This window comes from Oryzias latipes, chromosome 2 (assembly GCF_053564925.1).
Source record: "Oryzias latipes strain Hd-rR chromosome 2, Olatipes_Hd-rR_3.1".
Classification (NCBI taxonomy): Eukaryota; Metazoa; Chordata; class Actinopteri; order Beloniformes; family Adrianichthyidae; genus Oryzias; species Oryzias latipes.
The window spans coordinates 7,697,021-7,722,502 of NC_136238.1; the positions used below are offsets into that span (position 1 = coordinate 7,697,021).

At 42.0% G+C, this 25,482-nt stretch overlaps 1 protein-coding gene and 1 long non-coding RNA gene across 3 annotated transcripts in view; one reads left to right on the plus strand and one right to left on the minus strand.

Annotated features, from left to right (window-relative positions):
* Nucleotides 1–6,019: 6,019 nt before the first annotated feature.
* LOC144984155 (uncharacterized) lies at nt 6,020–14,714 on the minus strand. The gene is made up of 3 exons (XR_013647829.1): nt 13,960–14,714; nt 6,884–7,130; nt 6,020–6,803 (listed from the first exon to the last, which is right to left on the minus strand). It is a non-coding gene; the product is annotated as an uncharacterized LOC144984155 (long non-coding RNA).
* Nucleotides 14,715–19,539: 4,825 nt separating this feature from the next.
* Nucleotides 19,540–25,482, plus strand: part of LOC101173532 (FUN14 domain-containing protein 1) — a 78,727-nt gene continuing 72,784 nt past the window's right edge. Inside the window, exon 1 of one of the 2 annotated variants that reach the window (XM_020708964.3) lies at nt 19,540–19,694. The gene's annotated coding sequence lies outside the window, so the exon portion shown is untranslated. The remainder of the gene's footprint in view (nt 19,695–25,482) is intronic. The other variant, XM_078931950.1, reaches the window with a different exon arrangement.

Below are 25,482 nucleotides of genomic sequence, written 5' to 3' on the forward strand. Positions count from 1 at the left end.
ATTTAAAACCACTTGTAAACATTCAGAGCACAATGGATGAAAGGCATGCAGCACACCAAATGAAAAGGAAAATCTCAGCTCTGTGATGTTACGACTACTTCCAAAGGACTAAAATACAATGAAACCACCAAGAGGATAAGCAAGAATTTGGTAAAACAAGAAAGAATAGCACAGGCGACAGAAAACCTGAAGACCAAAAGGTTTTCCTACCTTTGGTTCAAGCCGTGTAAAGAATGTAACTCGTATCACTCGTTAATTTATGTTTCTCATCTTAAAGACTGACAGGAATCATCTTTTGGTCTATTTTCAAAGTGTTCCCAGTGGTCTTTTAAGTATGACATAGTTTCTGCAGAGCAGCAGGAGTTCACTATAAATTCAGTTATGGGCGGGTCTGCTGGGACTAAGCAACCTCTCCCCACCCATCACCCATCTGCTTACACTTTCTCCTGTTAACTTACAGCCCCAACCAAGCATTAGCGGTGCAACAAAAAGGGCAAGCAATATTGGAGTTATCCAGCCGTACAGTTTTGAGCCTAATGGCATCTTGGACAAAGAAATCAGTGACACTCGTGGATCTATTTGTCTGTAAGTGGATGCATCAGAATGGAGCGGAGCATGGAGCTTGTGGCCCCGCCCAGCGTATTTTCTACATCCCAGATATGATCTTTTTCCAAAAATATTATTTCTTGTGCGACTGATTTGTAACTATTGAGATGAAGAAATATGCTAAAGTTTTAATCATTGAAAGCCCCATTTCAATCACGCATGTCCATATTTTTTAATACAAATATCTGCTGCTGTTTCAGGTCAGTGTTTTCTAAACAAACAAGCATTGGTCTTCTTGTAAAGCACACAAACCTTTCCCCTTTTGTTACTATGCCCATACAGCAGCTACCCTTAACTGAATTAACCTTTAAAAAACGTTTTTTTTGAAGGTCTTCTCCTCTAAGGTCCAGGACAGCTAGTCCTTTTGCACAGCGAGCTGCCCTAAAGTAAACACAAGAACAGCACAACCAACGTACTGCAATTAATCAAAATTTGGCAAAAGTGTGTGAACCCATGCCCAGCACAACCCTGCTATTTGCGGGAATCCAAGTAGGTCTGAAAATGATCAGCGTGGGCATTTTCAGGTGAACTTAGTGAAAAGTTTGACGACTGACCCATTCATTTTCCCTTTGGAAGTCCGCAGTGGCTCCAAGCAGGAGTTGGCCTAACTGTATTTACTGGCCACATGCTTCAAGAAGAGGGAATAATACATCATAGCTCGACATATGCATACAAACATCCATGCGCACGTGCAAGAAAAGAACGCCGAGGTCTGAGCTTTGCCAGGGGGTGATAAATCTATTTCTACGAGGTGTAGCAGGAGTGCCTGTCACCCCAAATATGAATATTTGGCCTCACAGGAAACGTTGAAGTACCTGTGTGCGCATGTGGGATACGGGGTGGTTTTCACTCTGCCAGCTGGATGAACTTTTTTCCTCAAAGAACAACAAAACCCGTGCCAGGGAAGTATCAACAATCGCATTTTAAAGTATTTGGAGGTCATTTTTGGAAACCTTGGTCCAACGTCAAATATCCAAACAAAGCATGTGGTGGCGTGTGCGAGGAAGAAGGAATGAATACAGCCATTATGCCTGTGATTCTACTGTGGGCACAGTGTGGGCTGTACTCAGCCACCCCTGGATCTCTGGTTCTTGCTTTGGTTGTTTAGCAGGCTTTGTTGACTCTGGTTAGGCTTATTTTGCATAGAGGGAACGAGGCCTCAATAGGTGGTGGAAAGTCACTGTCATCTTCCTTTCCTGGAAAAAAAAAAGCCAAACAGAAATAGTTGGTTCATCCTCTAAAACCAAGTTCATCCTTTGGTGGTTCAAAGTTGTTAAGAACTTTGCCTTCTTAGGTTCTTCTGTTATCAGACACGGTTGTGTTTTTTATTCCCCACACACCTGACATGTTTCGACGGACGACTGACGAAGACAGAAGACGTCCAAAAATCACTTTGTAACGGCCAAGTTTACCAATTACCAGTTTGGATTTTCCTTGGAAGTGTAAAAGAAAAATGGAATGCTGCTGGTTAACTCTGATTTAGTCTCAATGGGATGATGGTTCTACAAGGTGGAAAATACGGTCTAGAGCCCTTTCCTCTGGTATATGTAGGTTAATGTTAATGCTACCAGCACTGCTGGTTCATGGTGGTTTTTAAAGAGTAAATTATTATCCCATAAATGTCTGAACCTCTGTGACACCGATTTGGTTTGTTTTCACACGCCTTTAAAGGGATTTGCACCTTGTTTGGTTTTGAGTTTCTGTTTGTGCTGGAAAGTGATCCGGGTCGTTTATTGGACTCGACGAGACCTCCGCTTTAAATCCGTGCAGTTTTTGGTTTGCCGGCGCTGTTTTCACTCCGTCTCACACTGAAACTAACCTCACACACTTGAGAAAAACCCTGACACATCGCAAACCACAACAAACCACAAACCTCCCCAACCCCAGACTACATGAGTGTGAGGGCAGTCATGACACTGTGGTGGGAATATTAAGGGGAAACTAAACAGCTGTCAGGCTGTCAGTGGACACAAGCTGCAAAACCGTTCCAAAATGTCATTTTAAATAAAATACACTTTAATGCAACATGCAGCCCTTTAAAGCACACTGTTAATAAAAAAAAGGTTGCCATAAGAAAACAGCATTAATTCATCGTATTGTTTCAAAAGGTAGTTTTTATAAAAAGAAAATTATGCATTTATGTAAGGGTTAATGGCCGCCACGGCGTGCATTATTGCTTTTTAACGCACGCCGTGGAAGCCTGAACCGTCCGATGCGAAGCGGACGGTTGATTACGCAAAGAAAATTACAAAAGCAATACATATTAACCAGTTTTTAGTCCTTAATTCTTGTTTTTTTTTCCGATTTGGATCGCTTTTCTCACAAAAAGGGGACTATTTGTTACGTGATGCAACCGCTGCAGTCAAGATTCGCCGATATATAAAGGCTGATCTTTCCGATGGGTTGACTAAAGCATCAGTTCAGACAGAAAGTTCTCCTCTTATGTTTAGCGAAAGTGGTTTATGACAACCGAAGTTTCAGCTGGAAAATTTTGGTAGTTGTACTGCATAAGAAAAACGTCATCCCATACCGCAGCAGCTCTCTGCCTGCTAGCCAGCCCGCTGCCCAGGTGACCCGCGTAGTGGGCGTGCTTCGCCGCTGGGATCTGGCGAAGCCAGCTCAGCTCATTGTGGCGGCTGTTGAACTCCACCAATCCAGTTCCAATGGGATCTGTGACAGGCTAGCGCCCTGTCCAGGGTGTACCCCGAAGGCATGGGTACCCAGCCTTCAACAGCCTTAGCTAGATACTGGCTGTCTGCAGAGGAAAGATGGGGATACCTGTATGGGACACACAGGTGTCCTGCACAAAATATCAAGGCCCTAGACGACTCAGAGATCAAATAGAGCGAAAATGTTTATGCACATTTTTTTCTACAATCATGCTGTGGTCCACAGGTTGTAGCGGAGACCTGTGTAACACGCAAGGGTGAGCAAAGGTGAGGATGTGAGATGCAGGTGTGTCGTACAGTTTCATTTTTTATACCCCCCAGATCCTGTGAAGGAGCTCGTAAGTGCTCACTAAAAGTGCATCCACCTTTATTGCTCTGTACAGGTTTGTCCATTTTTTGCCTCCAAAAAGCCTATATATAGCCACAAAGACAGTTGTGACGCACGAGAATTGTCCGTTTCACTTTTAAACAAACCTCAAGGGAACGGAAAGACACGCCTGCCCTGCTTTAAGGTGCAGCTGCTCCTCTCTATAACCCTCCACAGGCCCAAAAAAAACTGAACTTCCCCCAAGTAGGGCAACTGAACTGGTGCATAAAATACTTCAATAAAATACCTTTTGATATTTTTGTGTATTTGTTTTTGTCTTGTAAAGTACTTTGTCTATGACCAAGGCATTTGAAATAAAGTTAGATTTAAGTTGAATTTTTAAAGCCTCGTAGTCCACTGAGAGGTCAGGTCAAGTATTTTAAGCATTTCCATTATAAAATGGACCCATTAAGCGGGCTGAACCATATCATTTCTGGGCCCTTGTTGGTTGTGGGTCCATGGAAAATTGGCACGGACCGGTTTAGGGCAGAGCTACTGTTATCACACGATGAAACCTATTGATTGGCGGAAGGTCGATACAACAAGAGAAAGGCGCCAAACTAGCCAGGACATTCGGCGCCCACAATCTGACTTGCTTATACGACGTACCTAAAGCCAAAAATTAGCTGCTGGATGATCTCCGTTGTTGTTGTTGTCAGCTTTGCTTTTGCTTTAGTCGCCTTATCATGACGCAAATCTATCCAATCAGTTTACCCCCAGAATATGCTTTGGCGGACAAAGTTTGAGTGGTAAAACTCTCGCCTGGATTGCCTGGACCATTCTAAACTGGACCGGACTGCTCAGTGGAAACAAGGCTTTAGGCTCAACACTGGCCAAAAAGGAAACAAACTACAACCTGAGGCTGTAGTTACTTTGATACTCTAGAGTTTGCGTTATCAAAGGCTATAGAGTTTAGACAACCATGCCAAGTGTGATGAAATAATAGACCTAAGAAGGGGAGAGAGAAGGGGGAGGGGGCACATTGATGCTAATTAAACGGCTGAAGCTGCTCTTACATTTTACGGCGAGACTGTGTCTCTTTCCACATCCAGATATTTTCCCCCCCAAGAGGTGAAGAAAGTGAGCAGAACACGCTGGTCTGACCCACTCCGCCGTCGAAGAGAACAGAACATCCCAATCCGACCGTTTCACACCTCAAAGCAAACATTTGCTGGTTCTTCTCCTCCCTAAAAAACAAAAACCCCTCAGCAAAGTAGTAAATGATCCCCATCTTTGTTTCCATCTGCTCACAAAACAGATGGCGGCAGAGAACACGTGAGAGAAGAAAACTGACTGAACTTGCATCCTTCCTTGTCATTATCCAAACACAAAAACAAACCTTCAATTTGAAGGTTATCTCCAGCCTGAGTGTGGAACCGTTCCGAGCACCGATTCAAAACAAATGCTGAGTGAGTTTGTGTGAACATTAGAAACTGTACTCCAGCAATTAGCCTCAGCCAAAATGCCCAAAAAGTGGTCTTACTAATGTGTTGCCATTGGAACAGTGGCAGCTTCTGCTTTTATAGCAGCTCAGCCAAGTTTACGAGATTCTTCTGACCCTTTGCATCCTTCATTCACCACTGCACCTCTGCTAATGATTTGTTCTTGCTAACAACCCACAGCTGTTGGAGATCTGACCGTCACACTGGGATCTGGCTACTGCGTCCAGAAGTGAATAAACGTAGATTTACCGATTGACGCTTCATTTATAATCCTTGCAAAAGGATTTATCAATAAATTGAAGGCAGAGTCACACAGCCACTATTGTGCATTTTTCACGTATGAAACTTTGTTCTTTCGTGATACATGCGTGGTATACGTATAGGTGTTTCTTGCGTTCGTCATTCGTCAATGTCCGTCGAGGCTTTCTACCGATATGACTTCGGTTTGTGGCTGTTCCAACTTTTTGGTTAGTTGAGAATGACGCAGTTTATGGGTACTTTACGTAGTTAAGACTTAATTAGGACGTAAATCTTGCACAATCGTGCATGATTTTTGCAAGGTGCATACAAAACTTTGTGGCTTTCCACGACCGTTCCACGTATGTATAATGGACTTTTCATGCATGTACCACCGATGTATAACTTTTATATCATGAGTACGGTGCACATTTCACGTTAAAATGACGTAATTGACGCACAAATTACTATAAATTGCATATAAAAAGCGCAATAATCACGTGCGGTTCATGTTATACGTTGATATACGTGTTCTTTGGTGGTTTATTCGTACTTCTTCCGTGGTTTCAACGCTGTTCCTCCGTGATGCTTCTGTAAAAATTTGACGTAAAGACTACGACTTTTCTCAATTTTTTCACGTGTATTCACATATGACCAGTTTTCATCCGTGCAATACGCACAAAATGTATGTAGTGGCTGTGTGACACAGCATTTACCATTTGTTTGTGAATTGTAAATAAAGGTTGAAATTTATGGAGCACAGAAAAACTACAACAAACCTAAAGAGGTCTCTCTTTATTTGTTTGGGATTGTTTTTAATCCCTAATCCAGTCTACGTACTTTGACAAAGAACTAAAACTTTCTTTCAGTAATCTGACGTTTTGTAACCAAGTTTTTAGTTTTCTTGACATTAAATGGTTTTAATGGTTAGTTTACTTTTTACTTTAATAGTGGCAACATGTCTCCTCTTGTCACTGATGAGGTTCTAAATTGTAAGTCCAATTAAAACGAAAGACAACCATTTTTTCATAAAAAAAAAAAAGCAGAATATTTGGAACCGAGGTCTTCTGATTTAAAAATAATGTTTTGTTTTTGATGTTTAATGATTCACTACTGTGGTTTTGCACAGTTTTGAGGCCAATGGGCCCGCAGGTCTCGCTCCAGCTGGATGTTTCTGCGGTTGACTTTTATAGGGGGCTGATGGAATTGTTCTAACTGCCCACAATGTCATGATCTCACGAACTTGGCAGATCAAAATGCTGGAACCCGGAAGAAAACTCAGAGATGCGTCAGGTAAGTAGAAATGTTTTAATTCACTCAGTCAGTGATTATGATGTCCGATGCGAAGCTGGAATCTGAGGCGAGGCAGGCTGGAGGGTTCGGCGACAGTAACCAGATGATTTGGTTTGAAGAGGATACGAGGATTGGACGAGGAGCATGGACAGATGACAGCGAACAGAGGAGCACCCGTGGTGATCTTTCCTGTAGGTGAGTGAAAGGATAAGATTTAGCGATTGGTAACCAGGCATGAAACAAAAACATGCGTCGACCAGACTATGCACCGTAGAGGAACAACGACGAACTGGCGTTGAATGCTGGCCCTGGATCTCTGGATCTCCTTATCTCCTGGATCTCCTGCAGGCTGATGAGGTGAGTGGAACCAGCTGATCGTGTCCAGAGCACAGAGGGCTGACAGAGGCACCATGACACACAAGCTGATACCACCGCCGAGCTGCGTTCCCTTTCTCTGCCGGGTGCCATGAAATTCTCTGTTGTTGTACTTCAATCGGCAGCAGGGTGGGGTTTGTGCTATTGGGAGAGTTGTTGTTAATGAAGGTGTGCATAGTTTTCTGAGTCTATCATAAATCTGCAGTAAATGCTATGTTGACATTCAGGGCACCACCAGAAAACACAGACGGGATATCAAAGGATCTCATGTGTGATTAGGCAAAAAACACCCAGGCATTGCAAATAATATTATGTCTTTAAAAAATAATATCAATATTTCTTTCTCGTAAACCTTTTAATAACAATTTAATATTATTTTTACTCTATGGTTACATTTTGAGTGTTTTCTGTGAACATTTACCATTCTCTATAAACACCTTTTATCTCAGACCTTCTGAAGAAACTAAAAACCAAACATTTAAACTGTCTTGACAAAACATTTATACTAAAATTCCTTTTAACAATCTCCTTCTGAAAAACGAAATAGAAGAGCAGACATTTGTAGCATCAAGTTATGGCTTTTTTTCTGCAGTTCCTCTAACGACCACTGGAGTCTGGTTTCAAGAAAAATGTCATTTATCTGGGGAAAAAAGCCTTCTTGGTCCAATAAATTTTATCTTATATTCATAAGAACTCTAAAAATATCTTATTTTAATTCATTTAAAAAAAGGGGAATGGCTTTTTAGTGAAAGCTTCTAACCAGCATGTAGCATTTACACAACAGCATGCTAGCATAAGAGCTCTTGAGCTCTGCTTTCAGAGTCAACTGAGCAAAATAATGGCTATCTATTTTACCAGGTTCCATTATAGCCCTTAATATAATGCAGGAAGCCACGAAAGCCGCAAAGCAGGGGTCCCCAACCCCCGGGCCGTGGACCAGTACCGGTTTGTGGGCCACTTGGCCGCAGACAAAAAAAAAACATGCACACACTGGCTGTGTCCAAATTCCCACACTAACTCCTAACTACTAAAAAACTATACAGTGTGGGACTGTCTAGTGCCCTGAATTTTAAAAGCATTTCGGACACCATGCTCACTACTTGTGGTCTATATTTATCAACCAAGTGAGCCTCGATGCACACTGGTCTTTTCGCAGAGACTTCTAGGATATTTCTAGGGCACTGGATTCTGGAATTGTAGAGTCTGACAGCTCTACAAAATGGCGAACGCGCTGTGTAGTGAGCCCCCTATAAAAGTCAACCACAGAAACATCGAGCTAGAGCAAGACCGTCAGGCCTCAAAACTGTGCAACCTCACAGTCGTGAATCATTAAACATAAAAGTAGTGAGCATGGCTTTTAAAATCCAGGGCACTAGAAAGTGCCACACTCTATAGTTTTTTTTTAGTAGAGTAGGGTGGGAATTTGGAAATAGCCTGAGAGTCAGGTGTGCAGCATCCAGGACGTGTAAGCTGGGGTTGCTGGGATATGAAGTGGATTCAGTTCCCTGGAGACGCCTCCCGTCTGTGACCAGAGGGGGAGACAGAGATCAGACTTCTGAAAGCCACAAAAAATTCCCCCTGGAGCCCATTCAGCCAAACTTTTGAAGGTCACTAGTCATTGTAAAAACGACAGGGAAATATGTTTTAGTCAAAGAAGCATTGTCCCAAAAGAAGACGTGGCAAAAAGGAGTTGTAGAATAGAGAAAACTCTTTATTTTGGTCTTTTGGAGGAGGACTTTCTTCAAACCTCATAGAAGTTCAGTAAATAGAGTGTCTCATCGCTGCTCCATCCAAGTCTTCATGAACAAAGTTTCCTGCTCTGCAGATGTGCTTGAAAATACAAACAAACGCCATTGAGTTCATGAAATGAGCTAGAGATGGACCTGGTGTCAGTAAAATCCCTCCTCCGTCTGCCCCAAAGTACCTGCGATAAACATACCAAGCCTAAATGACCACTAAATGACCATCTTTCCATCCATGAAGTCCAAAACTGAATGTCAGTGGAATAAAGTGTGCTGTACCCAGACCAGACCAGGATTACGGGAGTCAGCTGAGCTCCCACTGATACAACTAGATGAGGACTTCCTCCACTCCTGATAATTATCGCTCATAAAATACCCGCCTGACATCTGAGAAAGGCAGTTCAAGGGGAGAGTAGGAACTGAACATCCCGGTGCCATCAGCCTCTATTAACATCTCAGCAACGAAGCTGGTCCAAATCCCCCAGACTCTGGGCTCCGTTGGCCTGGTGGAAATTAAAGCAACAAATCGTACTGCCAGCACCAAATTAAAACAGACAGTCACCGTTTGAAAAAAAAAGTGGGTAAAAGCTCTTCATGTGTACTGTGATGTCAGCTAAACACTGAGTTCTACAGCAGAGGGGACAGAGTCAAACTGTCACCGCTGGCTCGATTTGGAGAAGAGGTTTAGTTTTAGGACCTATCATGACTGTATCAGAAGAGCAGAGGCTGAGAGGAAGAAGGACGTCTTCATGAAAACAATGTGATGGGCAGAATCAAGGGCTGAGAAGACATACAATGCCCCCTAGTGGACATGAACCGTAGTACAGGAGGCAAAGTTACTTGGTACAGAAATCAATTTAACTCCAGAGATTACAACAGTTTTCTTCTGGGCTTTTAAAGTTGATTTGACTGAAATTACAGTTGAGTATGAGTAAAAAAGAAACTCAATATTTAATGAGAATAAAGTTATGTTATGAACTGTTCTTTGTCTGCCCTCTCTGGCTGGGTGAAGTGCTCCTGCCCCAGGTGGAGCAGTTTAACTATCTTGGGGTCTTGTTCACGAGTAAGGGAAGACCGGAGCGGCGCCCGCCGTTATGCTGTCGCTGTACTGGTCCGTTGTGGTGAAGAGAGAGCTGAGCCAAAAAGCAAAGCTCTCAATTCACCGGTCGATCTTCGTCTGCTCTGGGTCGTGACCCAAACAACGAGGTCCTGAGTACAAGCGGCTGATATCAGCTTCCTCCGTAGGGTGGCTGGGCGCTCCCTTGGAGATAGGGGGAAGAGCTCAGTCACCTGGAGAGAGCTCAGAGTAGGACGGCTGCTTCTCCACATCGAGAGGAACCAGTTGATGTGCCTCAGGCATCCTGGACGCCTAGCTGAGGAGGTGTTCTGGGCATGTCCCACTGGGAGGAGGCACAGGGGGAAGACTCAGGACACACTGGAGAGACTACGTCTCCATGCCTGGGAATGCCTCGTGGTCCCTTAGATCAGCGGTCCCCAGCCTGTATTGCGCCACGGACCGGTTTGATGTCTAGCAAAATTCTCACGGACCGACCGGTCTGTTATATGTGGGGGACACACGCTGCAGCAACGCTGCAATAAAGTCAGAGACACGTGATAAGACGTACTCTGCACTTTTATTTTGACACGCTAAACATCGTACATCGCACAGGTGTCATCATCCTCTCCCCTTCCCACACTCATGGTGCTAAAAAGAAGTAAACACAACAGGAAGAAATAACTAAGGGTGAAACAACATAACTGCCAGATGAAAGGACCCGTAGGCAAAAAGAAACACCTGTGCTCAACCCTATTTTGACCCAAGCAGGCAAAGGGGATTGATTCCCATAATTCTCTGTTCTGCCAGCTCCAACAGTAACCCCTGCAGCCTTCGGAACTCCAACAGCAGACCAAACGTGCACGTGACCGACTCTACAGTACAACAAAATAATATGGCTTGCATGAAAACTGTGATATTTTCTAAACATAACAATAAACACCAATTATGACATGAGCAACGTCCTCTCTGTGGTCGCTATTATTAAAACATTTAAACAAGCCTTCAAAATAAGTCCATGGAAAATCCAACTCACCACAATGCTGAATGGTTCAAGGGAATCTCTCGTTAGGATAAATCCGTATTTTAGGTGGGACACCTGATACTGTCTATTAAATGTAGCTTTATTTTTTTGGGAAGTGGAAGGCTCCTCTTCTGTCTCCTGGATGGGCCTTTTCCCCTTCACAAAGAAACTTTCCAAAGGCGTTTGTTTTTTATTCATTTTGCTAGCTCCTGGGTTTTATTTAGCGGTATCCTATCACGTGACCGAGACGAGCGAATTGGCTTGCGTCAAGAGTGACATATGACGGAGAATCAGGCAATTTTTCAAAATAAAACATCTTTCAGATTTCGAAATAAATAAAAAAGAAGTCATGTAAGTTGTTTTATTTTTTCTGTGCGGCCCGGTACCAAATGACACATGGACCGGTACCGGTTGCCTTAGACTGCTGCCCCCGCGACCCGGAACTGGATGAGCAAAAAAAGATGGATGGATGTTGAGAATTTACAAGATAAAAGTCATGAATTAATGAGGCAAAAATCTGTTTACACAATCAATCAATCTATTACTTTTACAGTACTTTTAAAAGCAGTGGCAACCAAAGTACTGAACATAAAATCACTAAACAAGAAAAATATACAACAACAACAAAACAGTATGAGATGTAAAGTGCTTTATAAGCACTTGCTTCAGCTTTGGTTTAACCAATAAAGAAATACTACGTCTTTTAGTGAGTTAACATTGGTGTTTTATAAGTATTAGGAGATTAAAATAATTTACTGATTAAAACAATGGACTCTTAAAACTAAACCTGAAGGAAAAACTTCCAAAGCCTTCCGAAGACAATTGATCAAACTCTGGCTCTAAACTGGTTTTGACTGCTCTTTTTGTTCTTTTCTACAGTCAAAGGTTTCCACTTCATGCCACCTTGGCTGCAAAAGAGAGCCTCGCTCTTAAATACCGTAACACGTTCTTCTCAACCAGACCCTTTGGAAGAAGGTTGGAGAGAGGCGGAGTCGGTCTGATCCTTCATTGGCTCGTTTCTTTCAGGATTTACATCCAATTTCAGACTCTGTAACACGCTGAGTCTTTTCACAAAGCTGCAGGGATCTGATGGTTGAGCTGCATCAGAGACAGCGATGCGAGTCGTCGATCCGTGGAGTTGCTGGAGCCTATCCGAGCCACGGTTCTGTTGGGCCTATTCACCACAGGGCAACATGCAGGGTGAAGCTATCAACAACAACAATGGAGGTCATCCAGCAGCTCTATGGACCGACAACCAACGAGGGCCCAAAAACGGCACGTTTTGGTCCATTTTCTAACTGAAACGCTTTAAATACAGGGCTGCTCTGTGGAAACGAGGTTTAAACATTTTCACGGTCTTTCATTTCTTATTTGGCGGAATTTCTTTCACGTCATGAGTTTCTCAAAGCAAGAAAAACTGACGTCATTCCAGGACTGAAGGAACAACCTCTGAGGACTTCCTGCACTGTGGGGATTGTTACACTTTATTCATTGCTTTATCCTTTTAACCTTTTTGATTTTGTATAGTTGGGTTTAAAAAAAAAACTATTTATTATTATTTATTATTACTTTTGGTTGCTGCTAAGTTTGCTTTTGTGAGGGAATTTTTGGGGTTTTGATCATTTATCAACTATTTACAAGTATTATTCTAATTAAACCTTTTTAATGGCAGTTATATTTAATGTGAGTTTATATACTTATCTACGTTTACTTCTTCCTTTCTTTTCTTCTTTCTGATGATTACTTTACTATTTTTGAATTGTATTTTGAATTTTTAGATGTCAAAAACTTAGAGATGCAACATAGTGAAGGAAATGGCTCTTTAAATAAAGTAAAATATCAGAAGATTTGTAATAGTTCCATGCTTTGTTTGAACATTAGAGGGAGCCAGACTCTGTGATTGAAGATGATGATAGTTTCTACTGTTTCATGTTCATCAACCTCACGGCCTTCAGACCCTCTTTTCAAGCTGCTAGCAGTCATTTAGATGGACATTTGTTGCAGGGATTCCTGAAATAAACCGCTGAGTTCTTATACAATTTAAATGTTGCCTTAAGATGAAGAGTTTGTGTTCATCTTCTTCTTTTGCTCCAGGTGGTTCCCATGAGCAGAGTCAAAGCAAACACTTGTAATTGTCTGTGTTTGCTTTCCATCTGAGCGCGAAGCTCCGCTCTGTAAACTGCTCGGCAACAACCTTGGCAGAAGACGCTGACGCAGTTACAAATCCTCACCACTAGGGGGGAGAAGAAACCTGCAAGAAGGCCCAAGTCTCGGCAGACTAATGGGAGCGTAACATGGTAACTTTTCTGCAAACATTTCTAAGCTCCAAACCGCATTATCATAGTACAGAAAACAGCAGACTGAGCAGCAGATGCAGAAGTCACACTGTTTTCAGATGAATGTCCTTGGCGGTGGCGGCGACGCGGCGTGGATGCTGCCTCCTGAATTTGTCGTGGCAAACACACAGATGTTGAGCGTGGGCTTCCTCACAGTCGCATCACCACATGCAGCGTGTGGCACAAATGAATGAGTCTGTAAACAAGTCACTTTGTCCTCTAAGTACATTCAAGAACGAGGAGAGCTGCTCAGCTGATGGTTCAGATCCCAGCAGCCCTTGGTTCTGACTGAGTCAGGTAAGTATCAGTGCGCAGGACAGAGTGACCGGGCCACACCTTCTGCTGTATTAGTGAAGTGGGATTTACTGAAATAAAAAGCCATTCCAAGCAAAAACATCCTAACAGGTCCAGTTTTGACCCCTTATTTTGCAGCAGCTTCACGACTCCTGCATCCACTGAAGTTGGGAGTTTTTGGAGTTTCCTGTTCTTTGCAGGATGTCAGAGCTGCTGTACGGCCCCCACCCTCAGAGATAATTTGCTTCAGGATGCTCCAAAAGTTCTCATAAGGGTTGAGGTCAGGGGAGGAATCCGTTTATCTACACTGTAAGGCCATAGCTTACAACTAGATGGTGCACATTATGCATGAAGATGAGTTACGGAAAGCACGGTTCTTGTTGTTGTTGTTGTACTACAGAAGAAAGTGGTCAGTCGGAAAATCCTCCTACTTTTCAGGGGTCATTTTCACACCTTCAGGGACCCTAAAGGGGCCGACCAGCTCTCTCTCTCCCTCCCCATGATTGTACCACCTCCTTACCTTGTTTGGACATGGTGGCTGTCTACCAACCACCCTATGCTCCATCCATCTGGACCGTCCAGGCTGGCACGGCATTCGTCAAAATGAGTCTTCGTGTCTGTCTGGGCCCATTGTTGACGTTTCTGCCTGTGAGCGTCGTCTAGGTTACGTAGAAGGGCAAACCTCTGGACGGTCCTACACCTTCATGTTTGCGGGACTCCAGAGACTTCTGGAGAGCTTCAAACATGTGCTTGCTGCTTTGTACTGGTGTTTTGGCAGCGGTTCTCTTAATCTAAAGCATTTGTCTTCCTCATTCTGCCTTCATCGGCTCGGAATCAGCCTCTCAATGATGTGGAACGTCCTTCTTCAGTACTTTTTCCTTTAATGGAACCCACCTGGCTAAGTAATCACCACAGGTGTCAGAGACTGATGTCGGTGTTCCAAAGAGCACCGAGACACAACATCTTAGGGGCGGCCGTGGTGCAGCGGTAGGGCGGTCGGCCCATGATCATAAGATTGCAGGTTCAATTCCCGCCTTGCACGCCCATGAGTCGAAGTGTCCCTGGGCAAGACACTGAACCCCACCTTGCCTCTGGTGGTAGGCAGGCGCCTGTGTTTGGCAGTGGAGCCGCCATCAGTGTGTGAATGTGTGTGTGACTGGGTGAATGGGTCTGTGACTGTAAAGCACTTTGTCCTTGTAGGAAGAAAGGCGCTATACAAGTATACACCATTTACCATTTACCATTCATCCATGAGTTTCACTGGAAAACAAAGAATTCTATCTTTTTGACACTTAAATGTGATTTGCCTAATAATTATGAACGCACTGTGCTTTGCTTTACTGACTTGACTAACTTTACATTTGCTAACTTTCTTACTAACTTTACGTGAGTAAAATCTCGCTCTGTGCAAAGCCGGTTTTCTCCGCATCAGTTACATTAGAAAAACCTTTTTTATTATTTTGGTTTTATTTATTTTTTAATCGATACAGCAACATTAATAACCATTCCTGCCAATGTGCCAGAGTTAGCCAAAGGGCTATTTTTTCATCTACATGTAGACATTAATGCAGATTGACTCTGCTATTTAACCCTTGTGCTATCCTAGGCACTTTAACAATGGGAGTTGGGTCATCTAGACCCACTAGACAGTGCTCTGAACCTTTTATCTTCAGTGATTTGTGATCTTCACTGGTGTCCATGGATTACATGAAATCTTTCCACCTTTATCCACCTTTGTCATGGTAGGGAGAACACGTCAATGTAAGGGTGGGGTCATCTAAGATAGCACAAGGGTTAAGTGTGTCTTTAATTAATTAATTATAGCTTTTTGTATTTCTAACAGTTATGGCAGTGAAGTTCTACTCAGTAGAAGAAGCAGTCTGACCAAAACACTTCTTCTAAAGGGGATGATACAGTCTCCTCTGTAGAGTTTAAAGACTTACTGTGAAAAGTCACTGGTGGCCAGTTTGGCATTAAAGGGTTAAAGGTAAGAAGTTGCTAATTGATGCTCACATTAGCTTATCCCATTGTTGTTGTTGTTTGCACCTAAAATAGAAACTTTATTTGTGCCTTTTTTCTTTTTAACACAGAAATTATGATAGTTCCAACTCTTTTTTTCAGGAAGTATCACCTTGTTAAATAGAGCTACTGCATTGTCTGATATTATAAAATTCAACAGCCAGTTTGTCAGTAACCACACATTTCAAGTGTGACTAACTATGCAGATGAGTCCTCCTCTTCTGACGGCTTGTGGGCAGTACAATAGCCTCTGATTGCATCTGCGCGATCGCCCGCGGCTACAGTGTTTTGAACACTTTAAGTTAGTCATGTACTTTTTTACGCCTCCATTTGCTTTTTCATTACAGTGTCCTGTTTATGTAGCTGGGAAATGGTGTTATTATAGCCTTGCTTGAAATAATGGGATCACTCAAGGCACCAGAGGAAAAACCTCTGAGAGCACGGAGCAGCCGGGTAGCATTCACCTGCAGGGCAAGAAAAATCAATAACTAAAGAGATTTCTTTTTTTTTTTTTAGGTTTATTATGTGCTGCAGATGTATGGCAGAGATCTCCAGGTACAAGCTGGAAAATAAAACCTTTTTACTTTGATGTCATCTGCAGGAAAATGGAGGAAAAGATCTTTTTTTGTTTCCTCCACAGACGGCTTCATGCATGAGTCGGCTGAACAGAACAGAAGCTTCTGGAGGTTTTTTTTTAATTGTATTTATCAAAGTACCAACAAGATGGTCAGCGGATAGAATCCCGCCTGACATGTCAGCTCCAGCTTAATGGAATAAAAAAATAAAGAAAACAGCCAGCAATGCAAGTCCACCTGATGGGCTAAAATGATAGACCCATTGCCTTATGAATGAATATAACAGTCTGTCCATATCTTAACCCTTGTGTTATCCTAGGCACTTTACCGTTGGGAGTTGGGTCCTCTAGACCCACTAGACAGTGCTCTGAACCTTTTTTCTTCAATGATTTGTGATCCTCACTGGTGTCCATGGATGACATGAAATCTTTCCACCTTTATCCACCTTTGTCATGGTAGGGATGACACGTCAATGTGAGGATGGGGTCATTTTGACCCCACAGGATAGCACAAGGGTTAAGTGGTCTTAGGTTCTGGATCGGAGTCTGTAAAAAACAAACAGTCAAGAAGTTCAGTGTATCACTTGTTCCATCAAGATTGCATTTTATTTTACTTTTCTAATGTGTGGGAATCTTTTCGATCCAGGCTGTGCAGCAGTGGATGCCTCACTGGTCCTGTAACCAGCAATTCTGTTCAAGACCCGGTTCAGTCCCAGAGGAGCTGAGAGGAAAAAACTCTGAAGAATGTAACGTAGTGAACTGAATAACATAGTTGTTTGTTGCATTTTTGCAGTTATTTTTAATTGATCTGCATAGTGAGAGGATGCTAGATTAGAACATGGGGCTCTGCTCTTCTCTTTACCTCTACATTTAGCCCTCCAATAGTCACCGGTCAATGTTAGGGCGGAGCTGCTAGCGCTCGGAAATACATAAAAACTTCGGTTTCATAACTTCAAAAAAAACTATTTCGGACAACCCTACCCCTCCGAATGCCCCTACAATTGGAGGGGTAAAGGAAGAATTCGGATTCGGCCTAAATGAAGATGATGACTTTTGCCAATATTTCCACAGATTCGTTATGGTAACACAACAATGAAAAAAAAAGTAAGTACTTCATAAATTTGATAGGTTGCGCAACAATTTTTCGTGAAACGGACAACGTCCCAGACTTTGACTTAAAGGATGACAGAGGCCGGTAGACGTGGGGGTGTTATGGCTCCCAAACTTAACTCTCTACCACTTTTTGTGGGCACTGCACCCCCCTGAAAGAGCTTTGGTATAATCCAGGGAGTCCGCCGTGCAATCCACCTCCTCCACGACTCCTTACCAAGGTCTCATTGTCTTTTTTTCACAGTTTGTTTGGAAAAGAACTGCTACCATACCAAGCTTTCATTCCCCGCTTAATACAATGGCCTCACTTTGGCGTAACCCAAGTCTGCGCATCGACAAATCCCCTTTTTGTTGTTTTGTTGCTGGGAGTTGTGTAAGAAGAGGGAACTCCTACATTTTTCAATGACCTCGTTATCCAATACCGAATACCTGGGAATCAATTTTGGAGATATTTACAGGTCCGACATCTGTTGTCTCGTTCTCTGGGCTCACCGACCTCCCCTCCTGAGGTTATAGACTGGTCCTCAGCAAAAGCTATAGGGCTTCAACTTATTATTCACTATTTCTCAGAGGATGTGATGAGCGGCCCTCATACCTCTAGTCGGCAGAAGATCTTAATGTACATTTTACCGATTCAGAATAGGCCAGAATTGGACAGCTTATAAATCACGCAGTTTGAAACGTACTCCATCCACCGCCCATTGGAGTTGTGGGAGGGATCCATATGATTTATAATAAAGCTGCTCAATTGCCCTGGCCCTGTTGTCCTGCTACAACAAAGAGGATCTTCCTGCTGACGGTCCGTTCGCAGCCGTCTCGCTGCATGTCTGCATTTAAAGCACGAAGAGATCATTTCTAATTAAAATGCAGAAAAAAAACTAAGTTTTTCTTTAGAAATGCATTTTTAGTTCACTCTCTGTGTTAATATAAAATGATTGAGAGACTGTTGCTGCCACATTTGAATCTTTATCAGAAGAGTTATTGAAGCAGGAAGTCCGAATCTGTGAAGACCTTTCTAACTGTACCAAGTTCTCTGAATCCTGCACTCTGATTGGTTGACTCCGCCTCCTCTTACCCTCCCTCCCCCCTATCGGACACAGATCAGTTTTGACACAAGTTTCTCGCAAGGAATGTGTCAGAATTCAGAGCGCAGTTGTAGCGCACTTGTGATTTGCACCAGCAGATTCGAGCACACGCAGAAGCACATTTGAGCAGTTGTAATCACAGATTAGATGTTGTAACTCTAAATGAACACATGCAAATGGAAATTTGTCAGTTCACAGCAGAAGAGTTTTACACACAGATGCAGATTTTTGATGCACAAGTATTCACATTCTATATTACAAGATCTCAAATCAAATCTACAAGTGCGTTCTTTTTGACACATTTTTACCTTCATAGATGAGGGCACGCTAACCCACACGCAATGGACCTGACCCAACGTTCCGAGCTTCTGGATGGGATTCCATCGATCAGCACAACTGCTTTTATTTTGGGTGACCCGTCACCTCTTGATAGCCTTCCCTTGAATTATACTGAATGGTTTCAGCCAGCCATAATGTTGTTTTGGTTTTTTTTGTGCGTGCTTTGGTGTCTGTGGGGGGGTTAGACTGTATGTCAATTTTCTTGTAAAACTCTTAATGCTCTCGCTGGGTAACTTGTTTTTTTTAATTATTTATATTTTTATTTCATTTTGTGCTCTGTGTATGTTTATTTTTAAATCTTTCTTCTGTTGATGTTTTTTCTGTAGATATATAATTTACTGGTATTTATTTTATGCTTAATCAACACAGCTGTATTGATTCAAAACTCAATAAAATAAAAGAATAAAAGGAACTACTGTTATGAAAAATGTGTTATTTTGAAAACAGTAGATGGCCAAACTAAAGGTTAAGCATTTAGCCAATAGATGTGTATTTTTTTTTTTTTGTAAAATAAATTTAAAAAGTTGAATATATCCCCTTTTATCAGTGCTATTTTTAAAGAGTTGTAGAGAGGTAAATAACTTGTTGAACGGAGCTTTATATTGATTTTATCTTGTGTCTGTAAAAAAAAAAAAAGACCATATTTATTTATTTTCTTTCTTAAATCTGTAGTACGGACTAACAAAACAGCGAAAAGTTACTGAAAAAAACTATGATAGTGAAAAACAGAAAAGTTCTGGGTTACACGAGGTCAATGTGAAGACTGTTCCATTCTGTAGGGGTGCCAACTCTGGTTTAGTTTAGTCCAAATATGGATGCAAATATAACTTTAAGCTTAGAGCTAAAATGTTGTGTCACCTTATTTATATTGTTGTGATCTATTATCAAAAGTAAGACGTTTACATTTTCCACTCAAATTAAAGTAAAGGAATCCCCATTTTGCTGCGTTTTTGTTGGCCTTCATTTTTGCGCGGGTTGTGACGTCAGCCAACAGGTGCGACGGACAGCCGTTGGTTAGCATCGCTCAGTGATGAGCTAACGGGCCCCACGGCATGGAGGAGAAAGGACCCCAAAGGGGCAACAGGCGGGAACGCGGGTGGAGAAAAATTCATTGAAAAAAAGATGAAGGTAAGACTTTAGTTTGATGTGCTCATGTGCTGGATGGGCGGAGTTACGCGGAGTGTTTATAAAGTTCTTTTTTTAAATGTGCTAGCTCGTTTAAGCTAGCCTCGAATTCCTTAAAACAGGATGCATGATGTAGTTTTTGCATAATTTTTGTGTTTTACTTGAAATTGGAATAAAATAAAGTTTTGGTTAGTGATTGAAACTATATTTTAAATTAAAAATGACCTTTTAGACTTATATTTCACTATTTATTACCATTTAGCCACATTGCTATTTATTTTTTAACATTGGTTTATTGCTGATGTATAACATTTCCACATATAAAGTGTTTATTATGGTTATTCCTGTATGGTTTTATTCCCTCATGTAAGCACAATATTAAACATTTAAATTAAGTAGAATCTTGACTCTACTGTACATAAATTTAGGTTTTGTCAGAAGGAAATCTAGACAAAGAAAAGTCAATGTGTGATATAAAGTTGCTCCTTTTTATTACAATTTTGTCTCTGGTTAAGATGTCAAATTGACCAAACATAGTTTCTACTGCCTCAAATATTTAGTGTTAATATTATTTTTAATATTTGCAAGTTTAAGGTTTTTTATTGTTGTATATACATATTTGTTAAGCATTAGATTTATCTAATGTGTCAAAATAAGTCCTGCGGAGGTTTTTTAGGCAAATGTTGTTGTTTTTTCCCCAAATGTTTAATTTAGTGAATAATTGTTGGTTTTGCTTGTTTGAGATTGGTGGTGCTGAAGATGTGTGATTTCAGGTTAAAGAGTTTTCAAAGATCTGAACTACTTTGCTCGTAGAGTTTAATAAATGAAGGTGTATTTGTGGACCATGAGGAGAATTGGAAATCTCTCCATTCTAGTCATTTGGTGAAGCTGTTTGCAGTAGACGATTTTTCAGCTTAAAGAACTGCCATGTTCAGTGCTTTCAATAGTGTTATATTAACATGTTTTGGGGGTTTGATCTTCCAAAATCATCTTGTGTCAATGTTGTTGTTCCTTTTCAAAAAGGATATTTGAAAAGAAAAGTTAGCCATGTGAAAACAAACTTCTACTTCCTGAATTGAATTTTATAGATTCATTTTAAATTGAAGTAATTATTTTTGTTTGATTTTGAGCTTAAATCCAGAAGCTACATAGTTTCTTCTTGCTTTGACATCGTATCAAGTCCTCCACAAAGATCTCAGTGACCCAGAATCTTGGAGTTCACGTGAGGCCGTATGCCAGACTGCAGAAACTTGGTCCAGACTGGATTTTGCAACAATGATCCACAGGACTGATTTGGTCCAGAACGGATGCAGACGAACAAATGCTGATATTCAGTAGGCGTGCAACGGATCACAAAACTCATGGTTTTAGAGCCACAGATTGGATCTTTTTGGATCAGTAAAATGGAAAAAAAACAACATAAAAAAGTCTACAATTATTATCTTTTTTTAAACTTCGAAACATGGATTGATAGAAGTACTTTAAAGCAAATACAAGCAGACACAAATGTATTATAACATCAAATATTTGCTGATTGAGGCCTGTTTTCTAAAAACAAAACATTCAGATCTTTGATCTCAACCTTTATACAAAAAATGCTCATATAAACAATCGTGCTTTCAGACATGGCCTCTTTAAAAAAAAAAGAAAAAAAGTAAGAGAATCAGGGGATGTTAGACTTTACTCTTTTTTATTCTTTCACTGTGTCTCCTGCTGCTATAAGCCCCTCCCATTGGTTCCAGACGGAGCAGCGCGATGGCTGCTGGTCCTCACTGGGAGAGTCTGACCGATTTCTCAAGGATTTCATAGAGACGTGCAGCCCCGCCTTTTACAGTTCTTTAAAAGAAGTAAACATGATGAGGTCGAGAAAAGCTTTTGACGAAAGCTCCTCCCACACGTGGAGGGGAGCTGCTGGTTAACACACTTCTGGACAAACATCACGTAGCAACTTTGATGCATATTAAAACAAAATTGCTGTACGCAAATTTGACGCATGAATTGCATTCGTCGTGGACGGGCAGTTCGTTTCAATAATCACGGATCATTCGTGTTCTGTTGCCCCCCTTATGTTCAGAGAAAAAGTCTTGATTTCAACGGAACAAGCTGGTTGGGGCCCCCACATCAGTTGAGTTTCCACAGTCTCCCAGCTCTCTAGGAGAAGAATGGGGCTCCTGCTGAGTTTTATTGGGTTTTGTCCTTTGCAGGGTCACAGCTATAACTAATTGAATTAGGGCCTGTTTTTGTCCTCCAAAAGGGGGTTTTAAGTTAGACTTTGGGTTCATTTTGGATAAGATTTCTGAACCAGTGTTGAGACATTTTTGAACCAGGTACTTTATTGGGGAAGTCTGCAGTTCACTGGTCATAGTTGCTTAACTGTCAACGTCCAAACCGCCAGAGTCTATCTGGTCCCAAAGGACGTGTCTAGTTAGCTCTGATCGCTCTGGTGTCATCCCAAAACATCTTGCATAGGTGTTCCACTGCACCGACCCCTGGACTCAGGAATGAGATGGTGCTGCTGTGAGCGCTTGTTGGGACATGTCTAGCGGCCAATAGGAGTGCTGCATCGACGAAGCTGCGCTCGGGGACTAACTTACAAAGGAGTGGAAAATAGGGATGGTGAGCAATCAGCCCCCTGCGGCGCTGTCAGCATGGGCCAAATGTGTGCTGTGAGTGGGCCCTTAGAGGGAACCGAACCAAGCCCTGCATGGTACTGCAGTTATCTTGTGATAAGCCTCGATGCAAGCGGTGTGTTTCCTCTCCACAGCCTGGGTGGAGATGGAAGAGGGGGGCCGATAAACCCCTCTCTATTTGCTCGCCCCTCAAAGGGACTATGTGAGGAATGCCGGGAATTTAACTGATCCTAAAGTGTCCCGGTAGAGCTCCCAGAGCTCACGTTCTGGGAACCGCCGAGCTACCTGAAACTGGACACTGGCTGACCGGACCACCGTGGGAAAGCAGTCAGAGGGAAAAAATGTGGTTAAGAAAATGTCTTAAACAGATATTCCAGCCTTACCAGCAGAATTCTGAAAATCCCAACAACCAACCAGGAGCATATCAACCGGATCATCCTGGAATTCCCTCGACTGACATTATTGAAAAGAGAATAACGTGGTATTTATTTTCTGGCCTCCTCATGTTCTTCAACTTGATGTACCGCCTGTGGCAGAGCGCTTCCTATAGAAAAAAGGGAAAGCAATCATGTCAAGTAAAAGCATAAGCTAGATTACTTTGGGGAAAGCAGACATCCACCTATTATTGTATGAATCAGAATGAAAAAAAAAAGATGGAGACAAAGACAGATGTTACAGTTGGGCGCCATTCTGCTCCTGCAGTGTTGTTTGGTAAACAGAATAGCAGTGAGGCTGCACACTGGTTAGAGGCTAAAGGTTTCCCATCATTTGTCTTTCAGATGACTTAAGAAATCTGTAATGAAACTTGGCGATTGCATTTTTACAGAAAAGACTCATTCTCAAATCCTTCTCGTTAATATATTGATTTACATCGGATTGAATACATTAGTACATGGATTTATACCTTTATATAGTCATCATACTTTTGTTTACTCCTCTTGTGCTAAATGTTCCTTAAAGAAGTAAGTGTGGAGACGAATCTCCAAATGGGGTAGATTTGTTAGATATTTTTATTTTTTGTCTTTATTGCTTTTTTTAGTATTCATAAAAACCCCTAATTTTTAAAGCAGCTCTTGTGATTTTAATGAAATCAAAATGGTACTTTTTGAGGGTGTCTTTGATAGACGAAAGGGGTTACCCTATAGGTGAACCCAACAGAGCTTCAAACGCTCCTTCACTTCCATCCATCTATTTTTCCTCTACTCATCCGGTACCGGGTCATGGGGGGGCAACAGAGTTCGGCCACTTCCTCCAGCTCCTCTAGGGGGGACCCAAAGGCATTTCTAGGCTATCCAGTGTGTCCTGGGTCTTCCCTGGGGTCTCCACCCATGGGGACATGCCTGGAACACCTCCCCAAGGTGGCATCCACCCATTGCCCATTTTAAGAATGTTTTTCAAGAGGACGGTGTAAACATCAGTTAATGTGGCCGTTCCAGCTGACATAACCGGATGCTGGGGTGTTGGATGGTTGGATGCCAAGAATTTCTGCCACAATCTTTAGGTTTTTAATGAGAAACCAGCTTTTGCGGGACCATCTTGCAAGTTTGTCTTATCTTTGTTTTTCTTGGGAGTAAATGAACCGACCTGCGTCCACCAACAAATAATATTTACTGATAGGAACAGAAACACTGTTTATTCAGGATGTTTAATTAGTAGAAAGTTCTTGGCCCACTTTTAAACGATGCTTAAGAACCCCAGGTTCCTGTTTGTCAGCATTAAAGTGTTGTTGGAGCTCAAACCCCACTAGCTTACAGCCCCTCACACACCTAACCTATCAATAGTAGTATCAACAAAAACAATGAGCAATATCGGAGCTATCCAGCTGTCCAGTTTGGATCCAGATTCCAGCTCAGATGAGGAAAACAAAGACGTACATGGGTTTCTATGTCTATAGGTCTATGAATCAGAATGGAGCGGAGCAGGAAGCTTGTGGCCCGCCGCCCGCCTAGGGTATTTTCTATGTCACAAATACGATCATCTTTCCAACGGCATTTTATCATCTTTTCCTAATTCAAGAATTTTAACAAAGAAATGCAATTTAAAGATTTATTTCCTTTATATACATTTACTCCATTGTCAACGACACAAGGACATGTTAAAAACACATTTCATTAGAGTGGGTCTTCAATAAATAATATTAATAGACAGAAAAATGCATGGAGAGGAGCACTGGTTAAGTCATGTAGCCTGTTTAGCAAAGCAGTTTGAAGCTTTCAAAGCTAAGCGAGTGTGTTTGTGATGTTCTCTTTGTGTCGTGCTCTTCCGTTCGTTTCCTCAGAAGTCTCAGATTATCTGTGATTTCTGCTTTCTCTCCGGGAGAGAGCAGCTAAGACTTCTCAGGTGAATGACCCAGAGAAGTCTGTTTCTTTAGGTCTTGCTTTTTTTCATGTTCGATTTTTGACGTGCCCAGATTGAGCACGGTCAACGCTCTTCCTCACAGCCCATGCGCGATGCTTTCTGTTTCTGTGATCTCCAAGCACGTCCGCCCCCCTCCGTGACCTCGTCACCCAAAAAAAAAACCTTCATTGGGTCACACTCAAAAAAAAAAAAGAGAAGAAAAAGGAGAAGTTGTGATGGGTGCCGTTGAGGTGTGATAAAGGCACCTGCAGCAAAGCACTGTGGGAAACTGCGCAGAGGCCAATGAAAGCCCTCTAGACCGAACGCTGCTGGGCATCACCGCCTACCCATGATTGCTCTTCATCCGTTACCGTGGCAACAGCAGCGCTTGATGAGAGCAGATCCAGATTTCATATAAAAGAAGTGAATGTTGCAAGCTGCTCACAGTTGGCCTTGAGATGCAACAAAAAGGAAAGAAGCACAGACCATAACCTCCAAGTCATGTAAAGACGAGAAACCGAAAACCTTCATAGATTTTATTTTCTCCTCCGGTTTTTTTAGCCTTGGGTTGAAATGAAAAACTGAAATAGTGGGCTTTTTAGAAACTGTGTTGTTGGAAAAGTGAGTATATGCTTGAATCTTTGACATTTGATTAAAAAAAAGATTGGTTGTTTTTACCTGCAACAGAAATGCCCCTGATATGTTTATATGTATTTAAAAAAGGCAAAGAGGGGTGTTTGGCGTGGGTTGAGTGGTTCATGTTTATTCATAGCACCGCTGATCTCTTCACAGGTTTGGCTTCCATTCTTTCTTTCCTCTCATCC